The 15,212-nt window shown below is 35.1% G+C and overlaps 1 long non-coding RNA gene and 1 pseudogene across 7 annotated transcripts in view; one reads left to right on the forward strand and one right to left on the reverse strand.

Annotated features, from left to right (window-relative positions):
• LOC148780593 (putative amidase At4g34880) overlaps window positions 1-11,622 on the reverse strand; it is a 38,238-nt pseudogene extending 26,616 nt beyond the window's left edge. The window contains exons 1-4 of the transcript XR_016040196.1: window positions 9,719-11,622; window positions 3,991-3,998; window positions 1,590-1,602; window positions 358-391 (exon numbers count right to left, since the gene is read on the reverse strand). The product of XR_016040196.1 is annotated as a putative amidase At4g34880 (transcript). The remainder of the gene's footprint in view (window positions 1-357; window positions 392-1,589; window positions 1,603-3,990; window positions 3,999-9,718) is intronic.
• LOC110007885 (uncharacterized) lies at window positions 491-7,223 on the forward strand. 6 transcript variants are annotated; one of them, XR_016040197.1, is made up of 3 exons: window positions 491-710; window positions 3,208-3,367; window positions 4,291-5,797. It is a non-coding gene; the product is annotated as an uncharacterized LOC110007885 (long non-coding RNA). The 6 variants fall into 6 exon arrangements; XR_016040198.1 differs by having other exon boundaries at window positions 509-579; XR_016040199.1 differs by lacking the exon at window positions 491-710 and adding an exon at window positions 2,180-2,197.
• Window positions 11,623-15,212: the final 3,590 nt, after the last annotated feature.

A 15,212-nucleotide genomic window follows, 5' to 3' on the forward strand; every position in this document is an offset into this window, starting at 1 on the left:
ATTGTGAATCAATCCTACTCAGATGGACTCACCCGATTCTATCAAGGAATCGGTCCATCAGAACTTGACCACTTAGTTCACATCATTATTTTTATTATTTTTAAAAATTTTTATTTTTATGGACTGAACGCCAGAGAATTGGTCTAATATGTCAATCCAGATCGACGATTTGCCTTTCTAAACCAGATTTTACGAAGGCATGTTTACTTGACAGTTCAACTTTTCATATACAACTAAAAAATGATTTAGACACGGCCTCAGGCGAGTCCCAAAGTGTTGCCTTAAGACTCGCCCTATTCCGATTTAAGCCGTTGTGTTGAGAGAATCCAGGAGTCAAGTTGACTAGCAAGAAAACATGGTTGGCTTACCATATCTGCAACACCATGAATGAAGGCAACCCACTTGTTATATTAATCGCAGGATGAATAAGGGATTACAATTTACCTTTTATCTTTATCAAATGTAAAAGTCTATATATTTGATGGAAACCTTCTTGTAATCCTAACAAGAATAGAGAGTGGTTTCTTTATCGTGGAAGTAGCATTCCAAGCTGAAACATGTAAATCCTTTCTTATTGTGGTGAGTTTTTCTCTTCTAATACTTTTCATGGTATCAGAGCGGGAGAATCTCCTGGTGCTAGCATCTTTTTCGACCATATTTTGTGGTGCGCGCGAACAAAGACCTTTGTTCTCAACTGTGAGCCTCTGTTTGTGAGTCTTTCTCTGTTCTCTGCTTGTTGCATTCTTTCTGTCAAATTTTTTTGGGTGGGCAGATCTCAGATTTGTATTGTTCAAATTTGCTTTTTCTCTCTAGGCGTCTTGCTGCCATTAGAGGGAGCCTGCGATTTGTTGGTTGATCATTGTTTCCCACTAAAATCAAAATACAGGGGCGATATGTGAACCAGAATTTGGGAGTTGTTATAACTATATCCCAAATGAAGTGGGGGTTTGGTCTTGCTTTTATTTTGTTTGTCAATTGACTGCTTAAAACCAAAAAAGAGGCTTGTTTTTTTTTTAAGAGGAAAGTGGGTGCTTCCCTTTTAGAAGTAAAAACTAAATAACTGTCTACCCAATTTTATTTTATTTTCAAGGAAAAAGGCACCCCTTCCTTTTTTTCTAAACTCCTTTAGTTGAATATACCTTGTCTTCCATTCATTTTTTTTTATCATGGCTGATGAAAGTAAACACTTTGAATTTTCTCAAGCTATTGTGCATGAATCGGAAGGAAACACTAGTATAAAACTTACCACTATTCATTTGAATAGCCTGAATTATCATATGTGGTCAAGGACCGTTTCAATGGCTTTAAATGCAAGACCAAAACTAGGATATATTACTGGAAAAAAGGGCCTCTAAAAGAAGATGATCCTGGTTTTGAGGAGTGAGAATCCAACGACCAGCTTGTTATGTCATGGCATTTAAATTCTATGGAGACATAGAAACAATTCTAGCAAATTCTGATAATGCCAAGCACTTGTGTGATCCTATAAAAGAAATATATGGGCAGCAAAATAATATATCTCGTATTTTCAAATAAAATATGAAATCTCTCAAGTTAAACAAGAAAATAGATCTATCACCGATTTGTTTGGAAAAATGAAACCTATGTAGGATAAGGTATCTATATATTGTCCCACTACCACTGACCTTGCTATCATTCAGAAGAGGGTTGAACAAGACAAAGTGTTTTCAATTTTTAGCTGCTCTAAAACCAGAATATGAACAAGTAAGAAGCCAGATTTTATTATCCTCTGAATTACCAAGTTTTTCTAATGTTGTGGCCACTATTTTGAGAGAAGAAAGAAAGAAAAAGGTCATGAACCCAAAAGCTAAGAATGAGATTGATAATTCTGAAAAATCCTCCATGGTTGTCTCTAAAAATAAGCCCGAAAATAGTAACAATGCCTCAAATAACTTTGAAAGGCGATGAACTGGAGGATATCGTAGTGGTCGTGGTAGGGGACGTGGCAGTAGACCACCAACTAGATATGACCACTATAAGGCTTTTGGGCATATATAAAACAGGTGTTGGCTTCTTTACCCTCATTTGTGAACTCTTAGAGAAAAGCCAATTGATAGGCCTACTGCTCAAACTCCTAATGCTGATTTGCATATTTCCATTGCACAGTTAACCCAAGTTTTACAGCAACTTGGTAAGAATAGCTCATCTTCTACATATGATTTTTCTCATGATCCAGGTAATTCCTTTGCCCATTTAAATTCTGCAAATTTAAATACTTTTACATTGATTATTGAGTCTGGAACCACTGACCACATGACTGGAAACTTAAAATACGTATCTAATTTTCAAGAAGTGGCCAATAAAACTCTAGTGTCAATTGTAAATGGCTCAATGGTTCATATCCAAGGAATTGGAAAACCAAATTTTTTTTCAGACTCCTGTAATTCTCAAGTTTTGTATATGCCTTCCTTCCAATCCAATCTTATATCAGTTAGTAAAAACACACAAAATCTTAACTGCAATGTCATTACAAAAAAATTATTTTAGTTCTCCCCTTCAATTGTAACGATAAACTCAGATTCAATATTTACATTATAAATGGTTCTCCTGCAGAAGCATGAGTTTAGATTGAACAAATCATATTCAACAGTCAGATCGACCCATATTCAATCTTGGCCGTTAGTTAACACTGTAGTTGTTAGCCTGTGGGCTGACATGATCCATTCCCAATAATAAAAGTGGCAAGGATATATACAAAGGAAAAAATTTATAGAGAGCTGAGGCTCTAAACAATCAAATTTGAGCCTACATCAAAATTTTTACTAGAAGAGGTTGTTTTGATGCCTAAATATCTTCAAATCGATTATTTCCACATCAAGATACATGGACATGAGAAAAAGAAAACGGATTTCAAGTTTTGGAAATAATTTATTTTCAAACGCATTTTTTGACCGTCTGTTTTCAAGATTTTCATAAATTTATTGATCGACTCTATTTTTGAAGCTTTAAAATTTATAAAAATAAATAAAAATATATTTTAAGGCCATCACAAAGATTTTTGATATTAAAACCACATTTTTCGACACGATTTGAAGGTAGGCTCTAATTTGATTTTTTAGAGCGTAGGCTCTATACAAACGCGATCGACATACAAAACGACAATTATGTAAGGAAAGACCGAAAACTCACCACCAAAGTAAATAAATATCAAATTAACTAAGTCAAATGGACTACTTCTATTCAAAGGAGAAAGCAGAGGGGGATAGAGACTTTCGAGAGCGAGGTTATACCACTGCAGAGGGAGAGGACATTTGTGCTGATTCTGCTGCTGAGAAGATAGAGAAAAGGTCGAAGGAAAGAGAATTCTCTTTTTATCTGAGATTATGAGAGGAACACTCATTCTAGGGTACGTTGAGTTCAGTCTGATTCATAAATATCAATTGAATTCTAGGGTTCTAGGGTTTTATTTCATTTTCTTGAATTTTCTTTTTCTGTCTGATATATTTAGAGAATATCCCATTGCACTGTTATGCATGTCTCTCTAATACTTCTTGTATGGTTCCCTAGGTTATTTTCTTATTTCTCAAATTTTGTTTGACCCAAAACTATCATACCTATTCTAATGTTGCTTGCATTTCATAAATATTTTCTGTTTTTTATGAGTTTAATTTTATGTAATATTCTTAAAGAATCCTCCACTGTAGGGTTACTTAAAGGCATGTACAGAGACGTCATTACATGGTTCCCTTGGTTCTTTTCATCTTCAATTGAACATTTGCTATTTGCTTTTACCTCGGATCTTTAAAGGGCCAGCCCCCATTGTACCTTAAAGTATATTTCAAAACATTTATTTGATGGCTTCCTTGGTTATTTTCATCTTTATTAATTTTTTCTCATCTGACATTTTTGAGGTAGCCCTTACAGGGTTATTTGATCTACCCTTATGTTATGATCAGTGTTCGACTAATCGGGTTGAGTTCCAAGTACTTGGGCTCGCCAGAGTGGCAAGCCCTAGTATCCCCGAGTTGCGTATCCCACTTGGTGATGTTAAGCAATTTTCAAAAACAAAAGTTAAATGATTTGTGATATATATATTTTTTATTTTATGTTTTCTATCATTTTGGCAAAGATTGGAAAGTGCTTTGGCAATATTAGTTATTTTTACCTTATCCCTTGTTTTTTAGATCATTTCTAAAATACCCCTTCTCAAATTGATTGTTTCAAATTTCACTACTTTTTTAACTTGATTTAGATGTTCTTTGTTTAATTTTGCTTTAAATATATTTTCCTATTTTTGGGATTTCTTTTTAACACTTTTTAGCTAGGCAGGAACTAGGCCTTACTTGGGCCGAATTAGTGGGACTTGGGCCGAGTCTGAGTACTTGGCTTGGGCACCGGCTGGATAACCGGCCTGAGTCATTGTTTCGAACACTAGTTATGATGGAGAATTGATGGGTCAAAGCTGGTGGCTTCTCCAATTATGGCGAAATCATGTGAATCGTGTGCTTTTATGCCGTATTGGGAGGTTGAAATAAAGGAATGCAAACAGACAATTGTCACATTAAAGATGTAGACCTGTCTCTGAAGACTGCATTGGCTCAGACCAGTCACGACCTCAATTGATGAAACAACGATGCAGAGATAAAGTTCATAGAAAAACTGTTCCTATACTTGGGGGACCTTCAAATTCACGACTCTCTAGTTCAATGCAATCCACCCTATCGATAGCTTCTTCTGCGCAAACCCAAACGCTTGAAAATGTTATTAATGAAGATTGGATACATATTGAATGGCTGGTTATTTTGCACCATGGCAGCAAATGTTCAGCTCTGGAAAACCAATGCGCATATCATGTCTGTGTAAATGCACAAAGGCTTTGGATGCACATTTCTAGTTGTGAACGTGTTCATTGTCTCGTTACCCTTTGCCCTTTGCCAGCCGCTGAGGAAATTGTGGGGGCACTATTGTCATTGTAGCGAGGATGCTTGCTTTTTTTTTGTACTCACGTGATTACATTTGAACAAAAGCCATCTTTGAACCAGCCATCAAATTCAGGGAAGGTGGATTTGATAAGGAGTAGGGAAGAGGCTATGAGCTCAGAGCTTTTGGGGGATGTGCAACATCCATTGAAAAGAATGACGGTTGAACAATCTGGAAGTGCAATACCCATTTTCACCAATGAAGATTTAACCAAAGAAGTGCAATACCCAATATCAGAGGTTTGTGATCTTGGGAAAGCAAAAACAGGTGTTCAAATCAAAGAGCCTAGTTTTGTTGATGTTGGGAGTTCCCTACCTTTGTGTCATGAGAGTCAAGGGAACAAACTGGAAAATGGTATGGAGCACACTTCTCAGGTGAAAGGTGATATTTCTTTCACTTCCTCAGATGGGTTGTTATCCCAAGCCACCAATGAAGATTGCACTGAGATAAACGAGTGCCGAATGGAAATAAACCAGGAATCTGTTATCTTACTAGCTGATCATGAAGCAGGAACTATGCATGGGATGTAGAAGCTAAGAGGTGCTTCTTTGCTTGAGTATTTCACTCCAGAGCAAATTAGAACTCACATCAACTCTCTAAGGCAGTTTGTGGGTCCGGTTAGTACTCTACTTTCTCAAGGTATACCATTCTAATTTCATGCTTCTCGACGTCTTTGCTATGGGGGGAATGCAGGCATTATGTTTTCTGTGGGATTTACATTCTGAAATATATTAGCCTTGGGGTAACTAATTGCAATCGTCATTTTTTAAGCTTATTGTAACAGTAAGATTTACATGTTTCTCTCTGGGATTGCAAAATTTTAATTTAATAGATATAACTGTCTCGTCCTATGAAATTTACAACCACCGGTCTACTTTCTTTTTTCACTGTGAATGCGGTATTCTGCCTTATTTTTATGATGCATATGATTAAATGGATAAGACTGTCGAGGTAATTAGATTTTCAAGTAGTTATTTGACTTAGTATTATGAGAGAATTGATTTCCAGTATATTTGTGGTATTGTGCTTCTTTTTTTCTTTTTTTAACTTTTTGGGATTATTCTGTCTCGAACATGATATATAAAATATTGGTTTGATCGTCTTGTTGGCACCAATTTTTCACTGTACGCTGGTCTACCTTTGAGTTCTTTGAACTTTGTGTAGCCTAGTTTTGTAAATGATAATGTTAAAAGAAAATCTTGCACATTCTTCACGAAAATTTCACAATATTACTGTTTAAGTGCTTTCTTCTACATGCATGAACTGGGACAGCGCATCTGTGGGCTTCTAGAATAGTTGGACTTTTAATATGCAGTCATCGTTCTTGTTCTTTCTTGTTTTCTTAGTTGGCCTTTTTCGTTTTTGATTGGTAACTTAATTTCATTAACTTTTGGAGAACTTTCATGTACATAAACTTACATGTAAATCTGATTAGTGGGGAATGTGTTAGTTGATTTGTTGGCCTTGAACCCTCCCTTCATAGATTCTGGGTAATTGAGGGCCATGTTAGTATATTGACACTTGAGGAAGGCTTGATTGTATTTTTTATACCCGTCCACAATGTTGATGGTTCGTTTCGGCAGATAGTGGTGTCTCGGGATTAGTATTTGTGTTTTTTCTAGGGTTTAATACATTGTAAACATGCTGAGAAGTTAACTGTACTGATTCTTTGGTGTTTTTCATTATAGTCATTCTAAGATACCATAACATTATAGCCACTCTAAGATGTTGTACATAGTTTTATCTTGTGACCTCTGCAAGCATAAATGTGTTAATTTTTTTTTTGTAATATTAGTTATTTGATCCCAGTTTTCATTGAATATGGTTAAATGCGAGTAATAACTTGCAGATTATCGAACTTTTTATGTTTTCAATGTATCTAGACTAAATCGAAGGCAGAACAATGTCAAGCACTGCATAATTCTTCAAATCAAAGTCGTTGCCAGTTGTGTTGTATGGAGAACATTTGCTGTCATGGTGCAAAATAACTCGCTATTTAACATGTATCAAATCTTCATTAGTAGCATTTTCAAGCGCTTGAGTTTGAGCAAAAGAAGCCATCGATATGGTGGACTGCATTGAAATAGAGAGTCGTGAATTCGAAGGTCCTCCAAGTATAGGAACAATTTTTTTATGAACTCCGTCTCTGCATTGTTGCTTCATCAATTGAGGTCTCTGCATTGTTGCTTCATCAATTGAGGTCGTGAGTGGTCTGAGCCAATGCAATATTTAGAGATAGGGCTACATCTTGAATGTGACGATTGTTTGTTTGTGTTCCTTAATTTCAACCTCCCTCAACCTCCCTATACGGTATGAAAGCATAGACGATTCACATGATTTTGCCATAATTGGACCCAATGTAAATTGCTAATTCAGCAATCCAATATGAACTTGTAGGTGCACAATTCGTCTCATCGATCCGAGTTTTAAAACAATGACACTAACCTTGGATAAACACTGATGCAAACCTTGGATATGCTTTCGAATAGTTTAAGAAAGGGAAATTATTGTTAATATATTTATATTTTAATAAAATCGCAAAAAAATTCCCAACATCCCAAAATCTCGCCTATATCTTTTTTCTCAAATTTCGGTTTTTTTGAATGAAAATACTATTTACGGTAGTTTTTCTACCGTAATATATTTTGATCTTTAATGTAATTTAAATATCGTTACAAATTGAGATAGTATTACGGTATATAAAATACCGTAATAGTGTGAAGTTATATTATGGTATTTCGAGTATTGTAATAATTATTATTTTTTAATGGTATTGTTAATAGCGTAATTGTTTGAATTATTATGTAATGTGTGGGGACGTCATTCTTATGATAGGTATTCTTATGATAGGTTGGAAAGCTTCAAACTGAAGTTAATATCAAGGTTACCTTTCATCTTCATGTTGTAATTGTCTTTAAATTATTGAAGTTAAAGAAAAAAAAGTTCAAATTACAATTGATCTTACTAATTCAAATAAAATAAAGTTTCTTGCTAAATAAACCTTGGAATAGGAAAACCCGAATAAAAACTCTGCGCAATGAAATACTATCATCCAAATATGGAGAAATTTTAAGCAAAAATCTTGTATATCTTATGTTATCAATATTTAAGATTGAAGGTACGTCAGACATGGTTGAGAAGAAGGGAAACAATGAAAAAGGACGTAAAATATTCAAAAGAAAAAAGAGAGGGGTAACCTTAATATTAGCTTCGATTTGAAGCTTTTCAACTTATTACGGTAATAATAATACAATAAAAATTTAACCACATATTATGGTAATTTAATTACAGTAATAATTCAAATAATTACGGTATTAAGAATGCTATAAAAAGATGATTAATTATTACGGTACTCGAAGTATCATAATATAACTTTAACGGTATTTAAATTATCGTAAAGATCAAAATGTATTACGTCAAAAAAAAAAAAAAGCTGAAAATTGAGAAAAAAAGGTGGGAAGGAGGTTTTGAGAAGTTGAGGTTTTTTTTTGTGATTTTATTAAAATTTAAATATATTAACGATAATTTTCTTTTAAAAAATATGTTTTTTTGTGGTTTTTGATAGGAATAATTTGGGGCAGTAAAGTTATGTCTCGTCACAATGAACGGGTGGATAGAATTGCATTGTACCATGAACGGGTGGATAGAATTGCATTGTACCACTTTTTTCTATTTTCAATCTTGTAAGGAGAAGTGTCCACATTATGTGGCCATATGTCAAATATTAATTTTGTTTTATTTTTTATTTAAATAATATATTTATCCAAATTTTAGGATATATTTTTATTTTTACAAAATATAACTAAATAAAAATAATTAAAAAATATTTTAAATAAAAATAACTAAAATTCTTCTAAATTTATTTTGATAAATACTTTTTATTCAAAATATTTTTGATCATTTTTAGTCTAAAAATGATGTTAAAGCCCAAATTGCAGATCAGATCCATATAATTTTTTAATAAAAATTAAAAATAAAAATAAAAATTAATGTTTACAACGCTTAAAAAGGTGGACTGTCGACAACGTTTAGACACCATGCCAACTCTTTCCAAAAAAAAGAAGAGAGATAAATGAGAGATTTATGGATAAAATTTCATAGGGGAGCAAGATTTTCTTTGGAGACCAGAGGCAAAAAGAACACAAGAGAGAAGCACTTACAGGGGAAGAATGTCATGAGCCATGCTTATACGTCAGAGAGAGAATAGAATAGCGTTGAAAGTTACTCAGACTCGGGCGCCTACCTCGAGTCACCTGTCATCTGGTATCTAATTGAATACGTAGTTTTTTTATTTATTTAAAATTTGTTACCGGATCGGGAATCGTTGATCTAGACGGGGAATCGTTGATGAATCAATCCTACTTAGATGGACTCACCCAATTCTATCAAGGAATCGGTCCATTAGAACTTGACCACTTGGTTCGTACTCATTATTTTTATTATTTTTTAAAATTTTTATTTTTATGGACTGAACGCCAGAATCGGTTTGATATGTCAATCCAGATCGACGATTTGCCTTTCTAAACCAGATTTTAGGAAGGCCTGCTTACTTGGCAGTACAGTTAAAAATGATTTAGAGAAGGCCTCAAGCCGAGTCCCAAAGTGTGGCGTTAAGAGTCACTCCGTTCCAACTCGAGCCGCTGGTACGAAAACTGAGAATTAATACAGGGAAGAACATAGAACTGGAAAATGATATAAGAAAAGGACCCATCTGTTACCTTAGGTTGACCTCCAATGGCACCTCATCCATCAGGCGCAGCATACGACCTAAAAATACGCCCATTCACTGAGACTCGCCTTCCCTAACATGATAGCACCAGCCCTCCTCAACCCCCTAACCACGCCCGTGTCCCGTGGCACCACCGAGCCAAGCAACACAAGTGATCCAGCGGTTGTGTTGAGCCGGTCTCGTGTGGCTATGTTACCCTTTAGCAGCACCGGTATCCCATGTAACCCTTTGGCACACTCTCTTTGCCAGCCTGGTCCAGCGCTTCCAGGTTCACCTTGAGGACGGCATGTAAGAGTGGGTTGAGCTCATTAATTTGTTGCAAATAGAACTCAACCAGGTCTCTAGAGGTGAGCTCCTTGTGCTTGAAGGCTTGTTGAATTTGGCTCACTGTTGCTTCCTTGATCTCCATGGCGAAGGAGGAAGAGAGAAGAAGGTGAGAGATAAGGAGAGTAATCAGGCATAATGAATGTGGCATCATTTGGGAGTGAATGGTTTCTGATGTGTTTTCTGGTCGGATCACTTTACTAAATTACATTCGAAGTCTAGATCAAACTGTAGATGTATTTTGCACTGTGGTATACTGTAAATTCCGATCCGCGGTTCTGACCTGACAATTTCATAGAGATGCAAGAATGTGCTCGGTAGCATACCCATTCTCTTTTGCACCTACTCGCGCTTTGTGGAGGGGGTGGAGATTGAATTGGAGAGGGGGATAATCTCAACCACTGTTATCGGGATCGGACGAGTCACTTTAGTGGTAGGAGTGTTTGGTCAAGTTAGAACTAGTTGGATCTCTAGTTGAATCTGTTAGGCTGGATTTTGAAAACATAACCAAAATATAAAACATAGTTTAGGGCGAAGAGAAAGACCTCTACATGTGATTTTATGTGATCTAGCTAGAGTATATATTCTTTTGTTTTTTCTTCTTTTTCTTTTTCTTCACGACTTAGATCACTCACAAGTAATCTTTTTACAATAAATCAACTTCAAAAGAAATAAAGCTTGGATCTTAAAACTTGTTGCTACTCAAAACCTTGCTTTTAATAATCAAAGAAAGATACAAACTATGCTTGGGAATAATAAAAGACGCAAAAGATAAATATATGAATAAACAATAAAAATAATGTCAGAGATTATCTCAACTGAGCTTCTTACACCCCATACCAAGTCACCACCTTTCGATGACGCAGGATTAATAGTCAACCTTCAATCTCAAGCATCGGAAGGCAATTTAGGCCAAAACCCTCCAATGGAACAAGAACTTCTTTCAAACAAAATCTCAAATTTAGGTAGAACCCCTTGATAACCTAGTTGAGAGAGAGAGAGAGAAAAAGTTGCTATAAGAGAGAATTTCTATGTGGGGAGAGGGAGATACTTTATTTGGGGCATACCCCTTATGGGAGTCTTATGAGAGAGAGAAAAGAGATATGGTGTAGAGAAATATGGGTAGGGGCCACCCCCTTTTATGATGCTTCAAGGGGTTGTAAGAGTTTCTTAGAGTTTTCCATGGCTTGTCTTTTCTTATGAGTTTGAATATGCACCATTGATCTTGAGTGATTTGTGGGTAAGAGATATGAGCATTCTATTCTATAGATAGGCCATCAAGATCATATGGAAGGTTCTAGAACCTTTATCCCTCATTTTCTAAACCATTTTCCTATCAATTAAAATAAAAAAAGAAATATCAATTATAATATTGTGCTTTCCATACTTATGCACAAGCCCCTTCACACATTCCGTATTATGTTTCAAAACTTTTGAAAAAATCCAATCTTTTCAAAACACTTAATATCGTGGGCTTCAAGCTAAATAACTTGATCACAATAAAATGGAAAGACTCAAGAGGTGGGGCATGCTACCCATGATGGCATCTCATGCGCCCCATCAACTTGTCATAGAGGGTCCATATGCACAATTGGGCCGCCATGCAATTTCAAAAAATATTAAATTAAAATAAATATTTTTAGAATTTATTAAAACTATTTGAATATTTAAATCAATGTAAAATTAATATATCTGTTTTTATAAGTCTAAATTATATTTATATAATACCCAGAGATCCAGAAAACTTCAAATAACAATTCTAAAAATAATATAACATCAAAACAAATATAATTAAATACTTTTGTTTGGAAAATGACCCATATGGTATAGGAATAAATAAATAAACACTGGGGCACTCTATCGTATACTGTAGATTACGGTTCACACTTGCTTTCTCAAACCGACCCAGTGTTGCCCATGACCCATAGTCCATGCAAGGGCTCATTAGTGGGTCATCAAAGTCTAGTTAATGGGCACGGGGTCGTAATCTCAGTATATGGATTTCAATTTCTCTCTTAGAGATATACTAAAGTCACCTAGACCTGATGCGACATATATATCTATGGCGCATAGGCGTAGTCTCTCGCACATGCACAAGCTTCATCCTGAAAGGTGGTTCACTTTCCCGAAACGGCTATCGTATGTGCATGCCGTGTGATGGTACGCAGATGAAGTTTTAGCGTCCATCTTTAAATGTCACCATCACACACAAATGTCACACACTCCCTCGGTTCACTCATCCAGACATATTCCGATCTCATCAAAAGATGACTCATTATAACCCTTATCGGTTTAATCTCTATGCCTATATAACATGAGTTTTTCCCAACCAGCTAGCCTAGCATGTCAAGCTCAGTCTGGTATCAACAAACATCGTTTGTTTAGTATGGTCTACAAATGGCCACACTCCCACTGAGTTCATGTTCCATTATATAAAAGTTCAATTATAAGCACTCTTAAAACCTTTAATTGCCACACACACGCAACATTTATTGATCTAGATAAATCTTATGATAGAGTATCTCGAGATTTGATTTGGTGGGTGTTGGAAAATAAATGAGTCTTCAAATACTACATTGATTTGGTAAGAGATATGTATGATGGAGCTCTAACTAGCTTTCAGTAATAACCTGTCTACATTAGGGGTTATCATTGAGTCTATATCACTTTGTCTTAATTGCGTACAACTTAATTAGGCATCTACAAGATGAGGTACCGTGGTATATGTTGTTCGCATAAGACATAATTTTGATCGATGAGACCCAAAGTGGCGTCATCACAAAGTTAAAACTTTGTAGGGATGCTCTATAATCTAAATGTTTCAAAATTAGCCAAACTAAGACAAAGTATATGGAATGTAAGTTTAGTAATAATAGGACTAAAGATGATGAAGTAGTTAATATTGACGGTCAGGAAATACCAAAATGAGCACACTTTCGATACCTTGGGTGGATAATCCAGGAAAATTGAGAGATTGAGGAAGATGTCACACATAGACTTAGCTGAATGGGTGAAGTGGAGATGTGCAACTGAAATTTTATGTGATCACCGCATATTAATGAAGTTGAATGGGCAAGTTCTATAAGACAGTTGTGATACTAGCCTTGCTTTATAGGGCAAAACGTTGGGCGTTCAAAAAATATATATCCATAGAATGAGAGTAGCGGAGATGATGATGTTGACATGGATGAGTGGCAAGAAGGGATATAACTTGAAATGAATACATTCAGGAAAATGTGGGGCCAATAGATGATACGATGAGAGATAATAGACTTAGGTGGGCTAACCATGTATGACACACTCTCAGTACAATACTTGTTAGGAGGTGCGAGTCAGTTCAAGTGGAAGACTTAAAAAAAATAAGGAGCAGGTCCAAAATGATATAGTTGGAAGTAGTGAGAAAAGATATGAAACTTATGGCCTCACTGAAGTTATGACCCTTAATTGAGTAGAATGACTGACTAAGATTCGTGTAGCTAATTCCAATTAGTTGGGAAAAGACTTTGATGATAATGAGTGAAAAAATATAAAAAATTATTTAAAAATCTTAAACATAGTAGGAAATAATGCACTATTTTTTTTGCTGATTAAACCAGTTGAAACTGGCCCGTTAGACTGGCCAAACGCTAATTTTTATTGCTCGTTACCTGACACAACTTTTACTTTGGACTAGACCGATAAGTAATCCAACTAGGCAAATAGCCAATCTGAATTGGTCTTGACCATGATATGTACGTTATCTATGGGTTAGTTTTCTTTTTCATTTTTTAGCTCGAATTACGCATAAGCTTTCCTGGTTTGGACATTTTTTTTTTTTTGGGAGGCACTTCCTATCTTTAGTACTAATAGGTCCTTTAAAGGGTTTGAGGGCATTAAGGCAGGTGAATTATTTTCTCCCTCAAAAACTCGGGTTTTATTCTTTGTAAACAATTAAGGGAAAATAAAGGAGTTGTCCCTCCCGGGTGCCAAACCTTGAGGAGATGTTTCTTGCCCACATTTGGAACATTCAAGAAAATGATGTTGGACCATGGAAGAAAGAGGAAGTCTTTCAGTTGTGTTTTAGAAAGTCAAGCCTAAAAGGGCTTTTAGTGAGGGTTTTACACTAGTCGATGGAATGCAACACTGTGTCCGGTTTCTTGGCTTCAGATTTATAGGAGTCATTTTTTCTGGAAAAGGTCGCGCCGATCGTGTTTTTTGCTTATAATTGACATTACTATTGGAATTGAGATTGGATTCCTGAACCCATTTTAAGCCAGAATTTGGAAAATCTCAACTCCACCAAAATAGGTGGAATCGACATTTTATGGAAACGACTCATGTTTTCATAGACCCATCGCCTTGTGGTAAGTTAGATTGAATAAATATTTTGAGGCTTGTAGGCTTCTCAACCCTAATGACTGAAGACCTTTCGTCTGTGAATGAAAATGAAAGCCTAGCGGCATTGAGAATAACTACCATATGCTGCTGAAGAATAAAAACATATCAAAATTTTAGAGAAAGAAATTATATTAAATTTTAGAGAGAGAAAATATATTAAAATTTAAGGAAGAAAACTATATCAAATTTTAGAGAGAGAAAGTACATGTAATTTTTTAGAGAGAGAAAACACATGAAATTTTTTAAAGAGAGAAACTATCTCAAATTTTTAGAGAGAAAAACTATCTTAAATTTAAAGTTCTAGAGAGAGAATCTTAAAATTTTAGAGAGAGAAACCATATAAATTCTTAAGTTTTAATTTTTGACATAGTTTTTAATTATCTTTAAAACTTAAAACTTATATTAAAATTTTAGAGAGGGAAACTAGATCAAATTTCAGAGAGAGAAAGTACATGAAATTTTTTAAGGAGAGAAAACGCATGATATTTTTTATAGAGAATTTATTTCAAATCTTAAATTTTAATTTACCCCCATACTCTAGTCAGCAGTCATCACGTTGAGATTTTCATTCCCACCGACACTACCTACTAACATCTTCAAAAAAACTAACTCGTAAGTTATTTGATAAAAAGGGAAAGGTTTCTCTATTTCCCCTACAACATAGAAGATCTATGCTTCCCCTACCATCAAGTTGTCCAATTTTGATCGAGAGAGTCACTTACCGTTTGATCTTAGATCCGACGTCTTAAAGTATTTTATTTTTAGTTTTTTTTATACAAATTGAATGAATTTAAAATTTAGTATGTGCCATCTTCTCATTAGGGCGCACCTATAAAACATA

Source organism: Amborella trichopoda, chromosome 9 (assembly GCF_054954075.1).
Source record: "Amborella trichopoda isolate Santa Cruz 75 chromosome 9, AtrichopodaSantaCruz75HAP2 v2.0, whole genome shotgun sequence".
NCBI lineage: Eukaryota > Viridiplantae > Streptophyta > Magnoliopsida > Amborellales > Amborellaceae > Amborella > Amborella trichopoda.